This window comes from Copadichromis virginalis, linkage group LG15 (genome assembly GCF_057382275.1).
Source record: "Copadichromis virginalis isolate Kocher_CV1m ecotype Utaka linkage group LG15, C_Virginalis_male_GT1.1, whole genome shotgun sequence".
NCBI lineage: Eukaryota > Metazoa > Chordata > Actinopteri > Cichliformes > Cichlidae > Copadichromis > Copadichromis virginalis.
This window is the reverse complement of record NC_140632.1, coordinates 40,477,702-40,501,669: the sequence shown is the minus strand read 5'-3', so window position 1 is coordinate 40,501,669 and position 23,968 is coordinate 40,477,702. Positions and strand designations below refer to the sequence as shown.

At 41.3% G+C, this 23,968-nt stretch overlaps 1 long non-coding RNA gene across 1 annotated transcript; it reads left to right on the top strand.

The window, feature by feature from the left end:
- The first annotated feature begins 4,948 nt into the window (after positions 1 to 4,948).
- On the top strand, positions 4,949 to 8,221 carry LOC146693053 (uncharacterized). The gene is made up of 3 exons (XR_014915044.1): positions 4,949 to 5,051; positions 7,805 to 7,890; positions 7,997 to 8,221. It is a non-coding gene; the product is annotated as an uncharacterized LOC146693053 (long non-coding RNA).
- The last annotated feature ends 15,747 nt before the right edge of the window (positions 8,222 to 23,968 follow it).

Genomic DNA, 23,968 nt, shown 5'->3' with positions numbered 1-23,968 from the left:
CACTCACACTCGTTTGCAGACCTTTTACTGAAACTATGCTTCCAATAAATTTCAACCCTCTAATCATATAATTTGAGAGAGTCAAAATGAGTCAATCCTCATAGACTACCAAGTTAAAATCTTCAAATCAACATCAGAAATAAACATGGATAGTTTCCCCCTTCATAAAACCGTGGTACAGGAGTGATTTCATTCAGGTGAGGCTGACAGATGCAGTTAAAGCACCTACCTGTCTGCTGAGTCACTGATCTTAACAACTCCACTGTGATGTGGTGATCCAAACACCAAGAAGAATATCCAAGAAGTTTAATCAGTGAATTTTATTTTCAGCAGCTAGAATAATTTTCTGCAAGTGCAGCTTAATTGAGCACAATTTGGACAAGACTTGAACTTATTCATGCTGAAAGTTAAGATGTTTGTATGAAGATGTTATAATTTGTTTATTCACAATTATTTTTACAGGTGCCTGCCATGTCATCCTCGGTTATGAAAGCAGCACTATGTAAACATTAACATTAAGCAAGTGCAGTTGCAGTGGGTTACACATGAGGAGCTCACGCCCTGAAGCAGGCAAACTGATCTGATCCAGAGGCGTCAGTGGTGGCAGCACAGAGGTCACTGTGTCCCTGATGTGAATAAGAAATGTATCCGCCTGCATTAATCATTTTACACACCCACAACGATATCCCTGTGCGTGTGTGCATTAAGTAAAAGAAACTGGGAGTGTAAATACCTCACAGCAAGGACACAATGAAATACCTTCAGTGCAGTAATCCAGTTTGACTGCAGTATCAACATGTCGAGACTTCCGACTCCTCCACAACTGTGCTTATCTGATGACACTATATCGAATCCAAATCTTTCAGTCCAAGGCTGTGCATATATGCATGGAGGCAGTCAGACTGGCAGAACACCAGGCATAAAGGCAAAACCCTAAAAACAAGCAAAATGTCCTGAAATAATTGATATGTGATTATTTCAGGACATTTTACAGTAATAAACACATTGAAATGGCTTTAAAAATGTCCACAGTTTTGAAAAGTGTTGCATATTTTCTTTTTGTACCAGTGTTGTAACATATGTGAGGTTTTTGTAAATATAATACTTGACTCTCTTACAACTCCAAGTGTGACTCCACATCTCACTCACACATCACAACATCAGGTCAAAGAGGACACAATGGAAACGGGCCAACGTCAGCAAGCAGAACAGAATGAAGTGAAACAAGAATAAAACAGGAAATGTTTGTTTTGATTTCCATTACACAATATTTCTGTCAGCCTGTTATGACGATCACAGATTAAACAATTATAGATCAAACTTTGCCTTCTTGTCTCAGACATACACTAGATTATATAATGCTCTCCATTCATTCATGCAAGTGTGCCATCATAAGCAAAAGAATGTAAACACAAAACTGAAGTTGTCCCTGTTTTTTGTTTTTACCTTGAATCTAGAAAATTCTGTTGCTTCTTATGAAAGCTTGATGTACTATTTGTGCCATTTACGTTCAGCATTCCCACGTCCCCCTTGTGCAACGTTTGATATGTGCGCTCCTGATGGCGTTGGTGGCGTTGACCTGCTCATCAGATCACCAAAGCTCAAGAATAGCGGCGTTATTTTTAGAAGACTTAAAAAGAAGCTCAGTGTGTCACTCTAGCAGCTATTTCTGTTCACAAACGGTGAGGAAGCTCCCTACTCTCTACATCACGTCACCCTGGAAACAGATGGAGTGGACTGATTGGACGGCTGGGCAGGCGGCGGTCTCTATATTAGATAAGGTGCCGAAGCTGTGCTGAATGGCACGTTGGCGTGTTACGTAGGGAGATCCTGCCACCACGTCATTGACCATGTAAGGTTGGTTCAGGAGCAGAGGAGAGCATCAGAGCGATGAGTCAGAGAGAGGAGGAGAGGGGTGATGAGTGTATGAGAGATAGAGATCGCTCCAGCATCACAAAACACACAAGCATCTAAGTACTGAGAGAAAGGCAGCAAAAAAGCTGCAATTACTGGCTCACTGACATTGAATTAAACACTAAAAATACATCTTAACATTATTAATTTAACCTTTTACTATAGTAAAGGATGCAAATTTGACTGAAGTCCAGGTTTGGATGTCTGTCATAGCCATCCAGCATGCACAGACAGTCTGTTATCAAACTGACTTCTTGATCTCTGCCTTGAAATTCGTTATTTAGTATAAAGACACCAGCTCTATGTTCTGCAGGCCTTTTCAATAATATGTTGCAGCCTGTTCTTTTTGTCAACACTGTCAGATGCACAAGATGTCATGTGGCATCGGTCAATAATGGACAAGGTTTAAACTCTTTTCTAAAACTAACCAAGTTGTTTTAGTAAGTGTAAAAAATGTTACCAAGTATGACATAAACTGCAATCAGCTGGCTGACGATTTATTATGTAGTCCAGTATAACATAATATGATAACCAGCAGTTATCTGACAGAACAGCAGTGACTGATGACCTGGGATGAGAACGTTTCTTATCTGTTACACCGTTATTGGCTAATCAGTGAGGATTTATTCTGCAACCTTTTCATTTTGTTGCACCTACTTACCCCCGTCCACTGAATTTGCTTGCTTCAGCTCTTAAAGCCACTCTTTCTTCTTTTGGAACATATTTGTGGGCTTTACACCAGCTCAAATACACTAGGATCAGCAGCCACAACATCCCCAGTGAGACCTGCTATGGGAGGAGGCATCTGTGGTTGATTGTTCCACTCAGCTCTCATCAGCAGCTGTTTGGCCGATGAAGCATGCTGTACTGTGACAGAGAGCTCTGCCTGCGTTTGAGTGGTGAATCAGTGATTTCACCCATTTGCTCCTCATCTTTGTTTTCCTCCACATGAAAAACATCTCAGGATGACGGCACAAAGAAAAGTCTTTATCGCTCTGTGGTTTGGAAATGGGTCAGCGTGTTTGTTGTCTTTTGGATGCTGAACACAGACTTTTGTTTCTGTGTCACAACCTTTGTGCATGTCAGAAGCCGCCTGTCATGAAGAGAGAAGCAAATCATTGAATCTGTTGTCCCTGAGGTATTTCGGCTTTATTTTGTCATTTCACAGACAGGAATTCGCAGCACTCAAACCGCTGAGGAATTTCAGGAATGTAGCTTCACATGTTTTCGTTTGATGTTGACTTTTATCTTTTTCTATTCCTGCTCTATCGATGTATGCTTTCTGTTTGCATTAAAATCAAAATTTACTTTATTACATTTGTGTTTTTTTTTTTTATTGTTTTAATTGTTTCATGAGTTACACCTAAAACAAACCAGGAACCAATGGCACTGCTCGTATGTGCTGTATGAAAACAGGTTGTTAAAAACAACGTATTTGTCTCCCAGCTAACCTTCACTTTTCACCCCCTGACTCCCCCCCCATGTGATGTCATCACGCCACACGTGTAGTCTGATGTGGCAGGACGCTGCAGACGCTGATTAGCAGAGAGAGACCTCTGACCTCAGCAGTGCTGCAGGTCCTGAACTCGAGGTGCTGTGACGCTGCGTCCAAACACACAAGCAGGATCTGAACTCAAGACCCTTCAATGAATTTGACTCAAAGGGGATTTGGGCTTTGTTTATAAATTGGAAACGATATTTATGTTGGATTTGCATTTACATGTGAAGTCAGTGTGCTTCACATTAAACAGAACTAAGATTTATGTTAGGCAGACTATACAGAAAGGCCCCACCTGACCACTGGGTGTAAGTCAGCCTTCAGACATGACAAATGAAGCCAACACTTATGTGCTGTTACTTGCAGTTCCTCTTATGGCCACTTGAGGCTAGCTTAAAAATTAACCAATTCCCACAGACTTTAATGTTAAAATTAAACATATTCAACTAAAATAAAAACACATAAGAGTTTCCTTCCATATTGAATATGATACAATCATCATCTGCTGGGGAAAAATGTATATTTCCCAACATGCAGTAGTGCCTGAAGGTTCCTGGTTCTTACTGAGTCAAAGTGCTTGCAAGGAAGGTGCTGTACTAAATCTCTCCTAACAATATCTATGTTTGCTAGCACGTTGTCACGATTGCCTTTATGCTTCATGTTTGTCTGCAAATACTTGATAACTACTGGCTGAGGATGGTACATACTGAAAAAGTATGACTGCAAACTGGAAATGGAGAAGGTTCTCCTTCAGAGCAAAAGCTGTGCCTCAGCACTATCACTGTTCAAAAGGTGCAACTTTTACTTTGAGGCTCTCCGTTTGTGTCACATTTTTCATAGTTCCATTGTTTCCATGTTTGTAGACAAGTCTGTCACCTGTATCCAAACTACGAGCATGGCAATAGGCTAATGACCAAAGCAATCACAAGGAGGTTTTTTAACAACCCGCTTTCCCTCGTCTTCACAATTTTTACGCAGATGAACATTATTCTGAAATTTTTCCTCAATTTGCAGCTGAACCTCGGTCCATCTCTATGTCTGAGAAACACTACCTCTCTAAGATGGTCTTCTGTCATATTATTGACCTGCTGCAAATTAACTTGATTAGTTGAAAAATCTTCAGTCTGTTTCTTTTTATTGACACTTATTTTTTAAAAGTGGATGGGAGCAACAAAAGGCTGGAAACCCGTGTTGCTAAAATTCAAGAACATCTAGTGCACAAGCTTCCCTGTGGAATACTGAAGCATCTCAATTTGAACATTTGTTATGACTGCTGGGCTTCTAAGATTTGCAGATCATTGCCTTCTGTTTTTCAGCTCTGTTGCTGTTGGACGTGTTGGTTTTAAAAAAGTGGCAGAAGATGTTGACCCCCCTGCCCCCCCTGCAGGTTACAGACTCTTGTGTCATTTTGTTTCCTGGGTAGTTGTAAATAAAGTTCAGGGCTGATTGTGTGAGTTAATGATTATATGGATGTTTGTGATCTACTGAGTTCATCACCCTGTGTTCTGAACAACACAAACCAGAAATGACACCACTTCCTGCATGTGTGTGTGTGTTAACAGCTGTCTGTACGAGGACCGGTGTGTGTTTTAGACCTTGTAGCTCGTCGCCATAGGAGCTTTATATAGCTGTTTAAGAGGTAAGATTCATCTTTAAGGTTCAGGTTAGAATCAGGATAACAGTTATGAGAATTTGCATTATGCAAAGGAGGGTTCTCACAAGAACAGACGTACATGCATGTGTTCAGGGGGCGTGTGTGTCTGTGGGGGGATTTACTGGCAGCAAAACCAGAAGTTGACTTTCTTTATCATCCCTTACTGAAATCTTTCCTGTTTGTAACTTTTTATCAGTTTCCAGTTGTAAGTTGCAACTTTATCTTTTGGCTCTTAACTCCATTCAACCCACTCATGACACAGATGAATGCAGCTGAAAAACAGATGACTTCCAGTGAAATATTTGTATTTTGTGGTATTTAAAGTCAGGGTCATATTGATCTTTCAGAAACCACTGAATATATTAATGTAGATCAGATATTCATTTCAACCGTGGATGAACTGAGAGAATATATATCTGCAGCTTTACACAGCTACTAATGTTTCAGCGTTGCTTGAAACTGAAGTGACAGAAGGAGCTAATCAGAAAGTAACCTTTGCTGGACTTTGTTACTTTTTATAGTGATACTCAGACTTGCAGAGCTGCAGGTATGTCAGCTCAGTTGTAAGAAGTGTTGGTCAAGTTACTTGAAAAAAGTAACTGACTGGAAGAAATTAGTTTAACATTTAAACTTATTTTCTGCACATTCCAGCACATAAAATAAAATAATTTTTGTGTTTACACTCAGTCTTTCAAATAGATGCAAGTAAAACACAGCAGAAAATAAATAAAGTCAAAGACTCAGCGGTCCTGTTGCTCTATTTTCACCTGTAAAGCAGGAGTGGGGCAGGCGGAGGTTTACCCTGGTGCAGGTGTGCCGCGGTCAGTGGAAGAATCCGCGAGTTTCTCTGTGAGTTTCCCATTACGTCGTAGCTACTCGGTGCTTGTTGGAAGTTTAGGGGTTTTTTCGCTGTAAAAAGAAGTTTTCTTCCCACGCACAGCGGACACTAATGTTTTTGTCACTTTTTATGGAATCAAACTCAAAGTAAGGTCAGTACTTCCACGCTTTAAACGCTGCACGCTCATACTCTCTCCCACAATCGATATGTGATCCATTGTTGATCTGCACACAGCTGTTGTCTCTAACGGCGCACTCGCTTACGTCACTGTCATGAGACATTCTCGCAAAAAAATCACGGTTTTAGTAACGCAGTAACGCAGCGTTCCTACGGGAAAGTAACAGTAATCTAATTACTGATTTTGCAATAGTAATCCCTTACTTTACTCGTTACTCGAAAAAAGTAATCAGATTACAGTAACGCGTTACAAGTAACGCGTAACGCGTTACTGCCATCTGTGGTTGTAAGTAATAAAGACAGGATCCTGCATTAGGACTGAGTAGCAACAAAATTAAGCTAAGACACAAGCTGCAGGTCCTCTAGTAGCCACTTGAGGCAGGCTGCAAAAGTAAGCTTATCCCCGCAGTCTCCCATGTTAAGTTGCCTAACCTTACAGCAGACATAAACATGTTTACATTCTGCACAAATACAATATTAGTCTCTGTGGATAATTTCATATATTATAACAGCCTGGATAACTCTAAAAAACAAATCAAATTAAAACAAACAAACAAAATGTTACCTCTAACCTGCTCAAACTGAATTTTGCATCATTAGAAGCGCGCCAGCTGTACCCAGAGCTGTCTGTTAGGCTTCACCTCGGGTGATTCAGCTCACTGAACTGCATCTCTTGACTGAGTGTGTGATGTCATTGCCTTTTTGAACATTTCTTGCAATTTTGTGACAGATAATATAGCTTGCTTTGTACTGTGAAATTCTAGTAGCAAGTTAGAAGGTGTATGTGTCTATGTGATGCACCCATGCAGTTTATGAATGCAGCTTCCTAACCAAACTGTCCTCAGCATTTCATCCTGTGGTCCAAATTCAATCTCTTTGGGCTCCAAAAACTAACAAGATGCCACAGGGTGTGAGATAACACTGCATATTTACAATAAGCAACTTCAAATAAAGTGAACTTTGATCAGACTCAAAGAGTAAAATGCATTTTATGCATTTAATAGGGGGAAGAAGGGAAAACACATTCAGCAAGCTCATTTACTTTTATTAATACTTCTTTTTTGCCTTCTTGGATTTGAGTTTAGACACTTTTAGATGTGCGCTTCTGTTTGACCCATTTCTTTTTCAGAGCTCCCTTTCAGCCTCACTCAGACTGTGACCTCAGCTCTCTGGTTTGACCACAGTGGAGAATTGAGAAGGAAAGGAAAAGGGAGGGGTTGGGGGTTATTCTGTGGCGGGACGGGTGGGGCGACGCCTGGCTCGGTAAATTTAGCCTCAGTTGGGATAAAAATAACTGGCGGTGTCCAGAGAATCTATTTATAGTTGAGATATTTTGAGCTGCAGAGAGGAAAACCCTCCCTCAAAGGAGCCAACCACACTTTCCACACAGATGAAAACAAACATCTGCAAAAGAGAATAACGCAAAAGTTCACAGCTTGTTTTGATCAACTCATTTATGTTTCTATTTAGTATCACCTAACTGTTCCATCTACAACCCTCATCTGTATAACATACAAATCACATTCAAAAAACAGACTTTACATGGAGAGTTTCGCTCAACTTGCTTGAGTTAAATCTTTCGTACTGTCCTCTCCTTGCATTTACTGTGTTTCTTCACAATGCTCTGAAAAGTTCTTATTCTTTTAAATAAAGTTTTCACGTTTAACAAAAAGAAACTTCCAATTAAAGGGCAGCTCAAAGTTTTTTCTCTTTCTTCAACCAGAGCTCATCAGTGGCTTCATCCAAACACCATCACGCAGCCTCATTTCTCTGAATCCACCAGCCCACAATTACAGGCCATGTGCTGAGGTAACTTCCATTTGCCCACCGCCACTCTAACCCCACCCACCCAAACCACACTTTGATCTCAAACCAAATGTTCCCTCCCTCATGTGGCAACGCGTTTCTCCTCCAGACCACAAAGTGGAGGGATTCCGAGTGGAGACCTGCACTAACCCTCTGAATGACTGGAACCACGCAGGTCCAGACCAGGGTCTGGAAAAGTCTAATGAAGCTGGTGCATGCAATGAACATGCACCTCTGAGTCTGAAGGGATATTACACACCAGCAAGTAAAATAAAATAAAATAAAAACCAAGAACACTTGTTTGCATTTGTCTCAGAGAACTTTCAGTGAACAAAGTTGCTTTAGTTGTTGCCTTAGTGGCAATAGTTGTGGTGTGTCGTTCCGCGCTGTTGTAGGTAAAGCGTTTGGTGTAGTTGCAGCATTTAGTTGCAAGTTGTTAATTTACTTGTTGGTCCAGCTGCTGTAATTGGAGCAACTGGTTTAGTTGCTCTAGTTGGTGTGTTTAACTACAAATTGATGAATATTGAGTTTGCAGAAGTTTCTCTTTAGTTGCAGGTGTTTCTGTAGTTTCATTAGCTGGAGTTGCAGTTATGACTACAGCTAAATGGTTATGTTCACTAGCTGACTGAGTTTAATTGCAAGTGTTCCTGTACTTTGTAGTTTATTTGCTCATAAGTGTATATTTTTGAAGGAATTTATTAAGCAATAGTATTTATTAAGAATCATTTATAAAAAAAAAGATGACCATTATCAATAAGACAGGACAGGTGCTTTCTGCAGAAGGTTTCAGATGCAATGAAACAGTCTAATTTCTAAACTCCTTTGAAATGGGCAGCAGTCTGTAATGACTGTAAATGTGTGCATGAATGACTTTTTCCCATAGCAGACACTGAGTCCGTCAAGAGCTCACGTCAGTTTATACCAGCAGCATAAACATTCGTAGTATCAGTTTCTGTTTCATTATGCAAAACTCAGCTGAAGGGACAAACCCCTGAGAGCAGAAACTGTTTCCCTCCACGTCCAGCCTGAAGCCTCCAGCTCTTTGTGAACAATATGCAAATGAGACCATTTTCCAAGCGCCCACTGAGAACAGACTTTGTTATCACAGCGCAGACAAACTGCTCCTTCAGCAGCACCAAAACCCAGGCAACACTTTTAAAGAGCATTTTTATCAGGAATGCTAGTTTGTGATTTTTTTTAATCTGTGTTAATGCGCAGAATCAGACTACATCATCTCTGTGAAGAAAGTGTGACTCACTAGTTTCTGTCTGACTCTCGTAGAAAAATTAGCTAAAAAGCAGACATGCAGGCAACTACTGCAAATACACCCAGTGCTTTATCTAAGTTGCTGTCACTGTAATTAAAAGGACAACTGTCTAAATAAAGACAGTTAATATTTATGTGTTGCAATAAAAATAACTGTATTCACTGGATAAGGTTTCTTAAACAGCATGTCAGGCTTTTATTTATATCTGGTTTTGCACAACAGTCCACTCTTTCCATGAGCAAACAGACAATTTGAGTCAGTCACATCTCTATAATCATAAGGCCAAAATGAACAAAATTAGTCTGCGTGGATCAGAGACACTGTAGACAAAAATATAAAGACATTTTTACACATGCATTACAGCCCTGAGCCGTCAGCAAATGACACAAGTGCATCAGAAGACTCAAATTCCAGAATAAGCACCGCAGCACAAAGCCTGCGAAATTTAGTTATTAGCAAATGCAAAAGTTGTTTGTGCATTCAGTACTGCTGTAATAGTATAAAGTAATCCATTACTGTAATTACCTAACTTTCTGCAACTGTACTAAAGTCAGTAATCACACAAGTTGCTGATCAAAAAACCGTGTTGTTACTTTATTAAAGTTCTGTGGTCATTTCAGATTGTATGGTCAGCCCGGTTGAACTCTTTAGAGTTTTGATCAAAGGGTGAGATGATTATTGGACTCTTTCTAATTTAACTGGATTCATGTGGAGTCTGAGCTGGACTCCTGCTGCTCCACTGTGAATGAAGGAGGGTCAAAGTTCAGGTGATCCTCGGTGTTCCCTGCTTCTCTCTGACCATCGTAACAATGCTGTGAGTTGTTTCCTCCTTCCAAGTGAGAAATCACAGCAGAGAACCCATGTGAGTGAGGGGGCGGTGCCTGGTGATAATTATTAATTGAGACAGAATTAATTATTTTGCAAGAATGAATCTTTTTTCATGTTGACTTTCTCTCTAATCAGAGCCCATCACTAATAGGACTGTATACTGCTGCAAACAGCTAAATCTGTTGTTTACATTAATGTACACTAATTAATTTTATTTTTAAATTCTGAAAAGAATTTAAATATCAACACAGCAGCAGGCAAAATAATTCAATAAAAACAGATTCAAAGAGTTAAAGAAATACCACATATATCTCTACTTACAATAAAAAACATGCTTTACGACCTTTAAAGCAGTAAAATATGATCTCTGATTCATAATAAATAATAATAATAATACATTTTATTTGAGGGCGCCTTTCAGAAACCCAAGGTCACCTTACAAAAAACACAATTAATAAAAGGAACAATAGTCATAAAAAACATAAAATAAGTTAAAATTACAAAACAGAGCGTGACAACAGATAAAATCAGCATTAAAGCGAGTAAGCCAGTTTAAACAGATGTGTTTTGAGCTGTGTCTTAAATACGGAGAGGGAGTCAATATTTCTTAGTGCAGGAGGAAGAGAGTTCCAGAGCCGAGGAGCAGAGCGACTGAAAGCTCTGTTCCCCATAGTGATAAGGTGCGAGGACGGAACAGTAAGATGAATAGCAGATGATGATCTGAGAGTGCGGGAGACAGTGGTGATATGGAGCAGGTCACACAAATATGAAGGAGCAGATTTATGGATACACTTGTATGCAAGAAGTAAGATTTTAAAATTTATCCTGGCTTCTATGGGCAACCAGTGAAGCTGCTGAAGAACTGGGGTAATATGAGCACTTAACGGAGTGCAAGTTATGACCCGAGCTGCAGAATTTTGAAGAAGTTGGAGTTTATGAAGGGACCTTTTAGGGAGACCAAATAGGAGGGAATTACAGTAATCAATACGGGATGTAATAAGACTATGGACAAGGATGGCAGCAGCATGGGGAGTAAGGAAGGGACGGAGTCGGTGAATATTACGTAAATGGAAGTAAGCAGACCGTGTTATGTAATTAATGTGAGACTGGAATGAAAGAGTATTATCAAGTATGACACCCAAACTCTTAACCTGAGGGGAGGGAAGGGTGGGAGAATTTTCAACGTTAATGGAAAAGCTGTGGGATTTGGTTAAGATAGATGGTGTACCAACAAGTAAAACTTCAGTTTTATTACTGTTAAGTTTGAGGAAATTGGAGGAGAACCAGGATCTAATCTCAATAAGACAGTTTGAGAGGGAGGTAGGTGGGAGGGATGAATTGGGTTTAGAAGAAAGGTAGAGCTGGGTGTCATCGGCATAACAGTGAAAATTTATATTATATTTTCGGAATATATAACCAAGAGGAAGCATATAAATAATGAATAAAAGAGGCCCCAATACTGAACCCTGGGGCACACCAGCAGAAACAGGATAGAGAGCTGAAGAATGGGAGGTCTCTCATCCCAGAGGTCACATGAGTTATTACACTAAATGTTACTGGAAAGACTGGTCAGTGAGGGGGAGAAGAAACTGGGAACACAAGCAAACAGAACTACAGTGCAATTGTCATTTAGTCAGATAGCAGTGGGACACTGATGCTAGTGCTAATACAACCTCAGCCACCTGCCGTGAGGCAAATGCATTTACAGCAAGAACACTGCAGGAATGTTTTTCTCCAAATAATCATTTTCTCCTCCTTTTACGGACCTGCGACTAAAGATAGAGATCTGTTCTGTGTGTCTGTGATAAACCTTTTATTCATCAGCGTCACCTGCTGAGTTCAGGTGATCCAGTCTTTTGCTCTCACCCTTTTCACCTTTCGCATGCTTGTGAAAATGGTGATGTGTGATGCTTCCATGTGACAAATCACAGTGGCAGGAGTCAGGTGGTGGAGTCAGATGAGGTTTTATTTAGCCATGTGATGAATGTTCTCCTCTACATTTTAGTATCCCCTGGAGAGAAGGAGAAAAGTTAGTGAAGCAGAAAGTGCAGAGGAGGCAGTGATGACAGTACGGCTTCATACTGAGAAAGAGCACTGCAGATGCAGTTGTTGCTGAGAGTGTTGATTGAGAGCTATTGAGATTCATGGCTGTAGTGAATGGTGTGACAGACGAGAGTAGGGTTAGGATGAGATGGTGGCAGATGATCTGCTACGGCGACCCCTAAAGAGAACAGCCAAAAGAAAAAGAACAATTCAGAAAACGATAAAATAATTTTTAAAAAGAATTAAAAAAATGAAAGACAACTTCATTCAGCATTTAGAACAATTTCAATAAAATATGTTGGAGTTTAATTGAATTAAAAAAAATATTTACTTTAAATCTTTTGAGGCTATATGTTGATCAGATGGGTGATCAATAAGCAGCAGATACGAATATGAATGAAAAAACATGGGAACAGGAAACAAACAGAACTGAAGTGCAAATGTCAGCTGACTGTGGGCCACTGCTGTTAATGCTAATGCAACCTGAGGTACCTGCAGTGAGGCTAATGTCTCTGCAGCCCCACCTCCCTCTCTGTGTGTTTACAATGTAATGGTTGTGTTACCTGCTGCCTGATCTAAAAACAGGAAGAGCAGTGAGCTTTTAAGTTAGACGACAGGAAGGAAAAACAGGAAGGAAAAAATCAAACAGAAGGAAAAGTAGAAAGCTAGAAAGAAGAAAGACAGTCACATGTGAGGTGAAGAAAGCAACAAATTTCGGACCTATTAGCCAGTATTGATTTGTCTCAAATGAAGATGAAATTTGAAGCACTTTTTAAAATGAATTTCTGTACAAGCAGAGGAATGAGAGCGATGTGGAAACCTTCCCTCTAATCTCTTCCTGCTAATCCTTTTCTCCTGTTCCTCCTTTCTAACGCTCACTTGTGAAAGTGTAAGTGTGTGTGTGTGTGTGTGTGTGTGTGTGTGTGTGTGTGTGTGAGTGTGTGTGTGTGTGTGTGTGTGTGTGAGTGCGTGTGTGTGTGTGAGCGTGTGTGTGTGTGTGAGTGAGTGTGTGAGTGTGAGTGTGTGTGTGTGTGTGTGTGTGAGTGCGTGTGAGTGCGTGTGTGAGTGTGTGTGTGTGAGTGCGTGTGTGAGTGTGTGTGTGTGAGTGTGTGTGTGTGTGTGTGTGTGAGTGCGTGTGAGTGCGTGTGTGAGTGTGTGTGTGTGAGTGCGTGTGAGTGTGTGAGTGTGAGTGTGTGTGTGTGTGTGTGTGTGAGTGCGTGTGAGTGCGTGTGTGAGTGTGTGTGAGTGTGTGTGAGTGTGTGTGTGTGTGTGTGTGTGTGTGTGAGTGTGTGTGAGTGTGTGTGTGTGTGTGTGTGTGAGTGCGTGTGTGTGTGTGTGTGTGTGTGTGTAAAGGGTTTAGAAGAAATAAACTCGGTTGTAAGAAAAGTGAAGCCAGATGTAGAAGCTGTAACACGTGTTTTTTCTGCTTCCTCTTTCTTTGAAGTGTAGCGTGTGTTTCTTAGCTGTGCGTGTGTGTGTTTATATCACACTGACAGTCGAATTAATAACTCATGTTTGCTGGTGTTAGTGTTTTCCCCTCAGCGAGGTTCACTTTCTTTTTCTCACTTCAGCCTCTGACCTGAACAAAGCTCTCATCAACCAGACTTTAAATCCTGCTCAAATCTTTTTTGGCGTTGTGTATTTCTACTCTGTGATTAAATTTTGCTGTTGTCTCACACCTGTGAGCCTCACTGCGCAGCAGCAGCATCATGGGGCGACCGTGGCTCAGGGGTTTGGGAAGCGTATCTGTAACCGGAAGGTCGCAGGTTCGATCCCCGGGCTCTCTGTCCTGGTCGTTGTGTCCTTGGGCAAGACACTTTACCCTACTGGTGTTGGCCAGATGGCGCGATATGGCAGCCTTGCTTCTGTCAGTCTGCCCCAGGGCAGCTGTGGCTACAACCGTAGCTGCCTCCACCAGTGTGCGAATGAATGAATAATGGCATTGTAAAGCGCTTTGGGTGCCTTGAAAAGCGCTCTATAAATGCAATCCATTATTGTCTTAGAAAGTTTTTCTCTCTCAATGAAAACAAAATGCAGGTTAATATTTACAGACTCTTGAAAAGCAAGTTCCCAGAATATCTCTTTGTTATATGACTTTAAAACCTAACAGGTGCCACATGATGGTGGTTAGTAACTTAGGAAGGTAAACCAGTAACACGGACGGTCCCAGAATAAAGAGCCCAGCTCCTGAGACTGGTGCATAGTTTATATGAAACAACTGAATTCGAAACAGGAGAACTTTCATTGCTGGTATATAGATGAGTAACGGTGGATCTATAAACTATGTTCTGTTGTTCTTTAACTCTGTATCTAACTGATATTCATACTTTGGCTGAAGTAAAGGATCAGAGCATTTCTGTCACCACAGCATTAAAGAGCCCAGGTCCTTATATTCAGCTCTGATTGCTTTGTTAGTCTGTGTAAGTGATAGGTGTAGCTATGTGTGAGTGTGTCAGCCTTTACTTGAGAAGCACGTGGCAGGAATCACTCACTGCGGTTAACCTCGCCACAATAAAAGCATCTCCCTGACTCCAGTCCTTGATGAGACTCTAAGCTCTGTAACAGACTCTTATTGAGCCTTTCATCACTTCGCCGCTGCAGATGACTCATCCAGCACTCGCCCGACTCCCTGCCATCTTGCATCCTCCTGTTAAAATCCTGTGTGACTTCACTCATGCCGACCCTTCCTCAGCCAGCTGCAGGACAGGGGAGGGGCTGCTGGGAAGAAATGAGAGGCTGATGCATAAAGAGGCTGATAAGGAAAATGCTCCAGTTTCCTGTGATCTGAAAAACTGTTTGAACACAACAAAGTTTGTGGTTTGGATGGAAATTAGCACAAAGTAAATCTGGAGCCCCACAAAGGAGCTGTAGGGGTCCAGTGGCTGCTGAGTAAAACCTCATCAGGGGGTTTTATTTCAGTCCAATCTCTACACCTGGGGCCTCATTTATCAACCAAGAACACTCAGAGTTTTACCCTTAATTCACGTGTACACTCATACATAAATGTCAACTGCTGCCTGCACATTTTCAGTTTCTCAGTTTTTACATCTGATTCTGATTCTTGGTGAACTGTTTGAACTAATGTTAAGTAGGATTACTGTCAAAGACGAGACAGTGAAGTGATTATGAGGTCCCAAAAGGTTGATTCTGTTCATCTGGACGTAGCGTTTTCAGTCATCCGAGTGGCTTCTTCAGTCTCAGCTGACTGCAGGTTTCAACCTTATAAACAGGACATTTACACAATAACTGAAACCAGCCCAGTGACGGAACAATGGGCTGGGAGGTCAATTTCTTGATCATTAATATGCAAATTCTCATGACCACTGATCAATAACCATGAGTCCCATTCACAGAGAGTTGGGGAATGGCTGCAATCACAGCATTGTAAGATGGTGACAGATGTACCCTTAGGCCCCTCCTCGATTCAGAGATGGTCTTTTCCTTTTCACGTAAATGGCCTCCTTGACTCCGCCCTCAAACCAGCGTTTGAGCCGGTGGGGGAAACAGTGTCCACTGGCCTGTAGGTGTGAACAGACTGCAGAGTCCTGGCCTGACGAGGTGGCTCTTCTGTGTTGTGCCATCCTCTTCTTCAGAGGTTGTTTGGTTTCCCCGATGTATAAATCCTGGCACTCAGCAGCGTACACTATGTTACTCTGTTTGTGTCGGGGGACCCGATCCTTGGCGTGGACCAATTTTTGGCGCAGTTTAGAAGAAATGCGTCTCAACTGTTGTGGTACTCCTGACACGTACGGGATCACTGCGGGTTTTCACTTTGGCAGCTTGTCCTTCTTTCTTTAGGCGCCTTCCCAGCTTTGACAAATGTCCAGCTGGGTCAAACTGAGAATAGCTAATAAATTACAAATATCCTGCAGAAAACTCTCATCAGGAGATGTTTTTTTAATTATTAATTGATTCTGCAGCTCTGTTAAGAAGACTTTACTTAATTCATAGATGAGTTCACTTGAACTCAGTGTGCTCCTGTGAATGACGTGCTGGACAGTCACTGGAGACTAAGATTACCCAAATGCACCACTAAACAACAGAGGAAATGATTCCTGACATGCTGCACACACTATCTTCACATCCTCTACAGAGAAAATAAAGTACAGTGTGATAAGAGGGGCATCTCAGTGTCCACCACTTATGCTTAATTTTGTGTAATATACCAGGACATTTATCATTAGGGCTGTTAGTATCTATTAGAGCTGCTTTGTTATGTTTTGTAACATGATTTGATTCGTGAGGTGTGACACTGTGTTGTTGTGATGTGAAACTGATGTCTAAAGATGTCTCGATTATATTAGAAATTCTCTGCCTTTGGTTAAAATTTCAGCAGGTTAATTCCTTCTTTTCAGTCTCCACAAACCTGCCTGCAACCAAAGCCTGCAGACAAACTGGAAAGATTGTTGGTGCTGTGCGTGTCCACCTGCACATTCATATGCTTATACATCTGTTTATAGAGATGAAAGGATTCTAGAAATTCATTCAAATTCTGCAGTCTTATTTGTTTTCATTGTGAAGTTGATGTTATTCATTAGAAACCTGCAGAACAGTAAATGTAAAGCGTTTCCACAAGAATGTCTTTATGTGTCAGAGGTTGAGCAAAATAGAAACGTTACATTAAAGTAGATCTCTCCTGTTCCTGCCACCACCGTTTATCTCTATTATTAAAAGTCACATGTTCAATTCCACCACCTACACAAGCTCACTATCAACCTCCTGCTGTAGTTTACGCAGTAGACACACGATATATGCAGTTTAGAGTGAGTCATGTAGGCGAGCTGGAGCTGAGCAGACAGATTATATCACTTTCTCACCGATGATGACTAAGCGCGCCGACTGAGATAGATTTACACCTCTCTGCTTTCTCCTCTGACATGCTCAGTCTCACTCCAGTTATTAAACACACATAAAAGCATCCTGGGATTGCACTGTCACTACGAAATGTTCTGATTCAAATCCCTCGCTGGGGTTTGAGTCATTTCTGTGGTGCATGCCTTTGTGTTGTTATGCTCGGCTCCAGGAGGATTCTGGGAAGTGAACTGACAGTTTAAGAGCAGTAAATTCTCATTTCTGATAAATGTTTTGGCTCAGAAAGAGTCAAGCTGATGACACATCTGTGCACTTTCTGTTTTTTGGATGTGTCACTCTTGTAGTTAAAGCTAAATGCTCTTGTACTTCAAAGGTTGGATGATTAAAACGCAGCAAACCCATCATAAGCGCTGTGCATGATAAGATAAGATAAGATAAGATAAGATAAGATAAGATAAGATAAGATAAGATAACCTTTATTAGTCCCACACGTGGGAAATTTGTTTTGTCACAGCAGGAAGTGGACAGTGCAAAAGTTATGACGCAAAAATTAGAATACAATAAGAATAAATACAGTACACAACTGTACAGAATAGAATAAAATAATATACTATATACAATAGAATAAAATAGAATAAAAATATACAATAAGATAAAAATAGAATACGAATGCTATATACAACTGAGTAAAAATACAACGATGCCAGAAGAAGAAGATGCATAAAGAACATGCACCTTCTTCTAAAAAGAATCATTTGTGTTGTTGGTGCATAATTCAGTCAGTCGGTGTATACATGTGTGAAATGGTTGATGTAATATAAATCAAAGCCAGTGAGTCTCATATTATCACAGGACCTTTTCTTTTCTCAGATTCTGACACAATCCTGTATTAACAGGCAAAATTCATCACTGCATATTATTTGGCATTGATTAATATTCTGGTGTCTTTTAATGTTACAATTTTACAACCCTAATAACGTCGAGCTTTAGTGATCGTAATCATGGCTGCTATAAATAGCTGTGTCTGTGCACAGGACTCCTTGCTACTGTTCTTTTTCCCTCCGTGGTTCCTGCTGCTTGTAACTGAAAACATGACACACATTTCCTTTTTTCCACTTCCCCAGTGTCTTTTGCATTACAATGCTTTTGCTCCAGAGGACTTTACACTAGCATGCCTAACAACCTTGTGTATATTCAGGTGTATGTTAACACAATTCCACAGTCTTCCCAGGAGTGTATATCCCACCAGATTCACCATGAAACCAGACTTTGCACCGCAGAAAAACCAAGTGCTTTAGTGACTCCAAACTGGAGTAAAGCCAGCAGCTTGTAGACACAGCATGTTGTGGGAGCAGCCAACTCAGTCAAAGACGCATGCACTTAATGATGAAAATCCAAATAATAAGATTATAAAAGGTGAGTTTGATCTGCTTTCTTTGCATTCTTGTAAAGAAACTTTGGCTCTTTCAGCATTGCTGCTCAGTTAACAGTCCACAAGTATGTCCAGTCCTCACAATGACTTACAGCATGTCCTCACAGTATCAGTTATGCATGTTTATCTCCTTCTTTTTGGGGGCTGTCAGCAGGAAAGTGCACAGAGCTGCTTCATCCAGAATCAGTGATGTTGTCTGATGAAGGTTTGGACTGTTATGAAACAGTCTGACTGAAAACATCTGCTGTCTGTCCAGATGTTAGAAATCAGTTGTTTAGATGGACTAAGGAGGATCAGACGTGTGTGTGTGTGTGTGTGTGTGTGTGTGTGTGTGTGTGTGTGTGTGTGTGTGTGAGAGAGAGAGAGAGAGAGAGTTGCATTGGTGTTGCTCAGACAGTAAAGGAAGCCAGTGTGTGTGATTAGTCAAGTTCCTGTCTGGGTCTCTGTTGTGTCTCTCCAATCTGGGTTTCCCCTGTTGTGACTCAAACACAACTCTCCTGTGAAGCTTTAGCATAAAACTGAGTCATTGATGAACTTTCTAACTGAATGTTATTCTTGTTTTCAGATATTTTAATGGAAAACCAAATTTATTTTAAATCGTAAAGATGAGTGTGGCTACATGCACACGCCTGCATGCCTTCAAACCTCTACTAATCTTAGTTGCTGTTTGTGCAACAGTCATGATATCCATAGCTAATGAAGCCATTTGCATGCAGTTTCCTCCTTTGGTAACATCAATGTTACTCATGGTTCAATACACCACAACATAACTGGAAAAAAGTACAGGGAAATTTTACCCAAATCAAATCAGTTCTAACTGCTGGAAATATTCTATTTTTATTGTATTCTGTGATATATTCACTCAGCAGGGAACACAAACCGTGAATCAGTGCTGCAAGGAAACCAAAAAGAAGAAGAAGAGAACTGTTGGAAACCTGAAATGCAAGGAAAGGACATCAGCCCAAAAGAGATGAGTCCAGCCTGATGAGTCAAACAGCAACTCCTGAGACTGAAAACTGAAAAAACAACAAAAAGCTAAAGAGAAATTCTCTCACTCACCACTTGAGGCGAGTGGGAGTGTAATTTTTTGTCAAGCAACATGGCTTTCAGTTCATGTCACGAAGTATCCAAGACGTCTGTGCCACGCTGAAATTCTGCTAATTTATTTGTATGTGTTTGTGTGATGCTCATATACGGTAGCAATTGTTAGCTGATAAGTGACCGTCTTATCCAAACGTGGTCACTTTTGGTTCCAAAAAAAACAACGTGGCAGGGCCAAAATTCTTAGGTTGAAGCATCAAAGTGGGCCTTCACAATCCTTCTACACACATAGTACATGGGTCAGTTGTGAGATTTTTTGGTGGTGGTAGTGTTGGACATTTAGGCGACACTTTAAAGAGACATTCTGTGCTCTCTGGTTGAAACTTAATGGGTCCATCATTACTTCTTCAGCAGGCCGACTGCCGTGGAGCACAAAATAGCAATATGTGTGAGAACTGAAGACATTTGGAAAGGATCCAGGTAATGGCCTTGTAAGGCAGCTGGAGGAAAGAGAGTGTGCTTACATGTAAATGTGACGCAGCACAGATGGAGGTTCTCTGTTTTAAACAGTTAAAGGAAGGAGACAGAAAGTCTTTATGCAACTGAGATGCAAACTCTATGCAAATGAGTTTGTTAACAGCAGAGTTGTGAGACATCTTAAAACAGATTATCAGGGTGCAGAGAGGGACTGTCTCCAATTGCAGACTTTGTGTATTTGCACGACTTGAAAATTTACTGGCTATTGACATTTCAAACACTCTTCTTGCAAAGCATTAAAACTTTCTTGCCCTGCAGAGGTGCAGAGGTGCAAAGCCCTAAAATCTTAAATCAACCAGAATTGAAGGGGGTCAAAAGCCTGAAAGTCTAAAATAATCGTGTTTGTTAAAGTCTGAATCTATCTCACTGAGTTGTGGTCGTTCAGCTCCACGCTGACTCCGCCCGTCTCTGCCTAAATGAGGCTCCTCTGGCTCCAGACATGTGGTAAACCCGAAGTGCAGACTTTAATCCGTCTCTTCAGAAAACAGAGGGGGACCACACAAGACTGCAGACCGGATTCGTACAGTCTGACTCCTACTCAGGATTTACAGACAGTGATTCAGGCGTCTGAGAGGTGTTTCCACCACGCTTCGCCCAGAAATCTGTTGCTTTTGCAGTATTTTCAGGTTCAGACAGTGCAGAGTTTTCACTCCTGCACAGACTGTTCAGGATGTGTGGAATTATGTCTGCACGGATCCAGACTCAGCTTTCTGTCTGTCTGTTTCTCTGTCTCCCTACGAGGCTATTAAATTGTGTGTTTCCTCTCAGGCTGCTGCTGTCAGACAGAGTGTCCACATTACAAGCTGCAGGCCTCATCAAACATTAAACCTTTTCCATAAATGGATTCTCTGCTCCAGAGTCAGAGCCGCTGCAGTTGGACGGTTTTCTGGGTGTTGCCACTGCGCTGCATTCCTGAATCCTGAGCAGCCTGAGAGGAATGTGAGAAATGCAGGAGGCATGTGACAGCACTTGACAGTTCAGGAGCGTCTGCATCCGCACAGATAATATCACGAGACTCACGGTGGGCAGATACTGGCACACCTCTCTGTCTGTGCAGCAAGGGTGACAATCTGTGAGTCACAAGTTGTAGTTCAGGGGTCACAGAAGCACATCAGTGGCTGTCATCAAACGATGTTAATAAGAGTCATTTAAAAGTTGTCAAGTAAATACATCAAAGACAGTTTTCACAGTCATTTTAATGATGTATCAGTACATAAACGGTACGGACTGTGGCGACATCGCTGTTTTTGTGGAACTCGATCAATGCACGGTTATTTTTTTAATGACCGTATTTTAACTTAAATCATAATCTCCAAAACCAACCATGTGATTAAACCCAACCAGCAAATGGGAAAATAAACCACAAAGGTACACAATGCCACGGTCTCCCAGCTGTTAAACACGGCTACTCACGTGATGCAGACACGATGCATCTTTTAGTGGCTGTCACTGCCACAGTGGGCGTATCAGTTCACCCCCCAAAAAAAGAAAAAAAGTGACCAGGCAGTATTTGACAAAGTGCTTTGAAGGGCCTTTCCTTACAAAATAAAGTGCCAGGAGTTGAGTGTTATTGTGAAGCAGCACTGCATAAAAAAGTTGAGTTATTCTCCAGGAACACACCTCTACAGGCGGGAAATGTGGTGAACAATGGAGCAGAAATAGAAGGAGCTTTTAGCCACAGTTGGTGTGTGTGTGTGTGTGTGTGTGTGTGTGTGTGCGTGCGTGTGCGTGCGTGCGTGTGTGTAAAAGCAGAAGACACTGCAGAATGTAGACTCTGGCTGAAACTATGAGGAGAGCGCCCCTGCTGGTCGTAGATCATGAATGATTGATCACTGACTGGCCTTCATGGAGACCCTGAGCCTCAGAAGCACAGATGCACCTGAACATGACTAAACAGTTTTTTGGAGGCGTGACAGGCAGCAGGGTGTCCCCGTTGGGAAGACATGTGTTGAGCTGTCCCACTTTCCGAACCTCCTCCTCCCCACAGAAAGTCTGAGCAGCAGCTGTTAAACCCCCTCACTGTCTGCGAGCTGCTGCAGGTTTTCTATCTTTGTCGTGTTTGTGCCACAGTCTGCAGATTCAGACCGACTTTATAATGTTTAGTCTTATGTTCACACAGAGGCATCCAGAGGGTTGCTGTAATTATGGAGGCTTTCACTCAATTTGTTCCCATGACACGCTGACGTCTGATGCCTTTATTCCCCCAGAAGCCAGCCTGGAAAAGATGTATATAAATCTTATGAAGTTTGTATCTGTCTGTGTGAAACTTGTATGAAAAGCATACAAGAGTGAAAACACATATAAGATCCCTTGAAAAATTATATAATGAAACTTGTATGTTTTGGATACTTACTAAAATAATATATGAAAGAAATGAGAAAGTGGCCACTTTCATGAGTGAATCATATATGTTTTTACTATTTCTTTTCCATGTGTGTGCAGCTGCAGACGTTTTCACTCTGCATTGCAGGCCTGTTTTGTATTTTAATTTGTTTGTGTGCACTCATGTCTCGACCCCTTTCTGACCCCGATCCTGTGGGGTCAGGGACTGGGGTGAAAATTCACACCTTGAGTCCTTCAGAGCTTCAGAGAAGCTGCAAGCATGAAGGTGTCGACTTGGAAACACGCTTCACGTCTCCGACGGCCCAGAAATCAAACGATGATGACTCTTCTTTTTCTTTGTTGTATTTATACAGATTTGAACACCTCATATGTATTTTGCTATTTGTTGGTGGACAGATTTTTTCCTGCCTTTTAAGCACTTTGTAAATGTTTAACTTTGAAATAGTTTATTTCATGTTATATATGTTATATATTGTCTAAAAGGTAATACTACACCAGTAAAAACTGCATTTCTGATGACATAACATTTTGCAAATGCAGGTCGCCAAAAAAACCAAAAGCATCCGATTAAAAAACACTGTCACCTGCTATGAAAGCCACTGATGCAATGCTCTTCTCTGCCATGTTTAAATCTTTATTGTGATTCCTTCCAGTCTCTTCTCTACTTCACTGTAACATCATGTCTTGCTGACAAATTAAAGTGTTTCAGGCTATAAGTCACACTTATAGCACTCTACTCTTTACACTTCAAGTACTTTATCTACCTCACATCCATGGCCAATTTGGAATCACCAGTTAACCCAACAAACACGTCTTTGGGCTGTGGAGGGTAGCTGGAGGAAACCCACACAGGTACAGAGAGAATATCCACAGAGAAAGGCTGGAAACGTAAACCAGGAAACTGCTTGGTGTGACACAACAGTGCTAACCACTGCACCATCCCAAGATCCCTTAAGTGTATTTATTTTCATGCACACTCATTAATGTGGTTAACATGGACATATAGCGCTTATTTCCATTTCCAAATTTTAATTCCTTGATTAATTCCAAGTATATTTGCGTGATTCCCAGTTCTGAATAATCCCTGTTTGTCTTATATTGCACGTGGGTTGGTTCATCCTCCGTCTGAAATGATTCATTTTAGCTTATCCCACTTTAAGACCTCCCTTACTTTACGCCAACTGTTCCCTGATCTCAGTTCTTTCAGCTGTTCTTTGGACATTGGCTGCTTTATCACTCATTTTCAGTTCAGTCTTTGTACCTGCTCATTTTCAGAGAAATCATTATTTTGTTAAACAAGTTAACTCTGACCTACACTCAACAAAAATATAAACGCAACACCTTTGTTACTGCTCCCATTCCCCATGGGATGGACGTAGAGACCTAAAATTCATTCCAGATACACAATATAACCATCCCTCCCAAACAGTGGTCACAAATCAGTCCAAATGTGTGGTAGTGGGCACATCTGCTATATTGAGATAATCCATCCCACCTCACAGGTGTGCCACATCAGGATGCTGATCTGACATCATGAGTAGTGCACAGGTGTACCTCAGACTGCCCACAACAAAAGGCCACCCTGGAATGTGCAGTTTTGTCTCACAGCAAAATGCCACAGATGCCACAAGCAATGAGGGAGCGTGCAATTGGCATGCTGACAGCAGGAATGTCAACCAGATCTGTCGCCCGTGCATTGAATGTTCATTTCTCAACCATAAGCCGTCTCCACAGGCGTTTCAGAGAATATGGCAGCACATCCAACCGGCCTCACAACC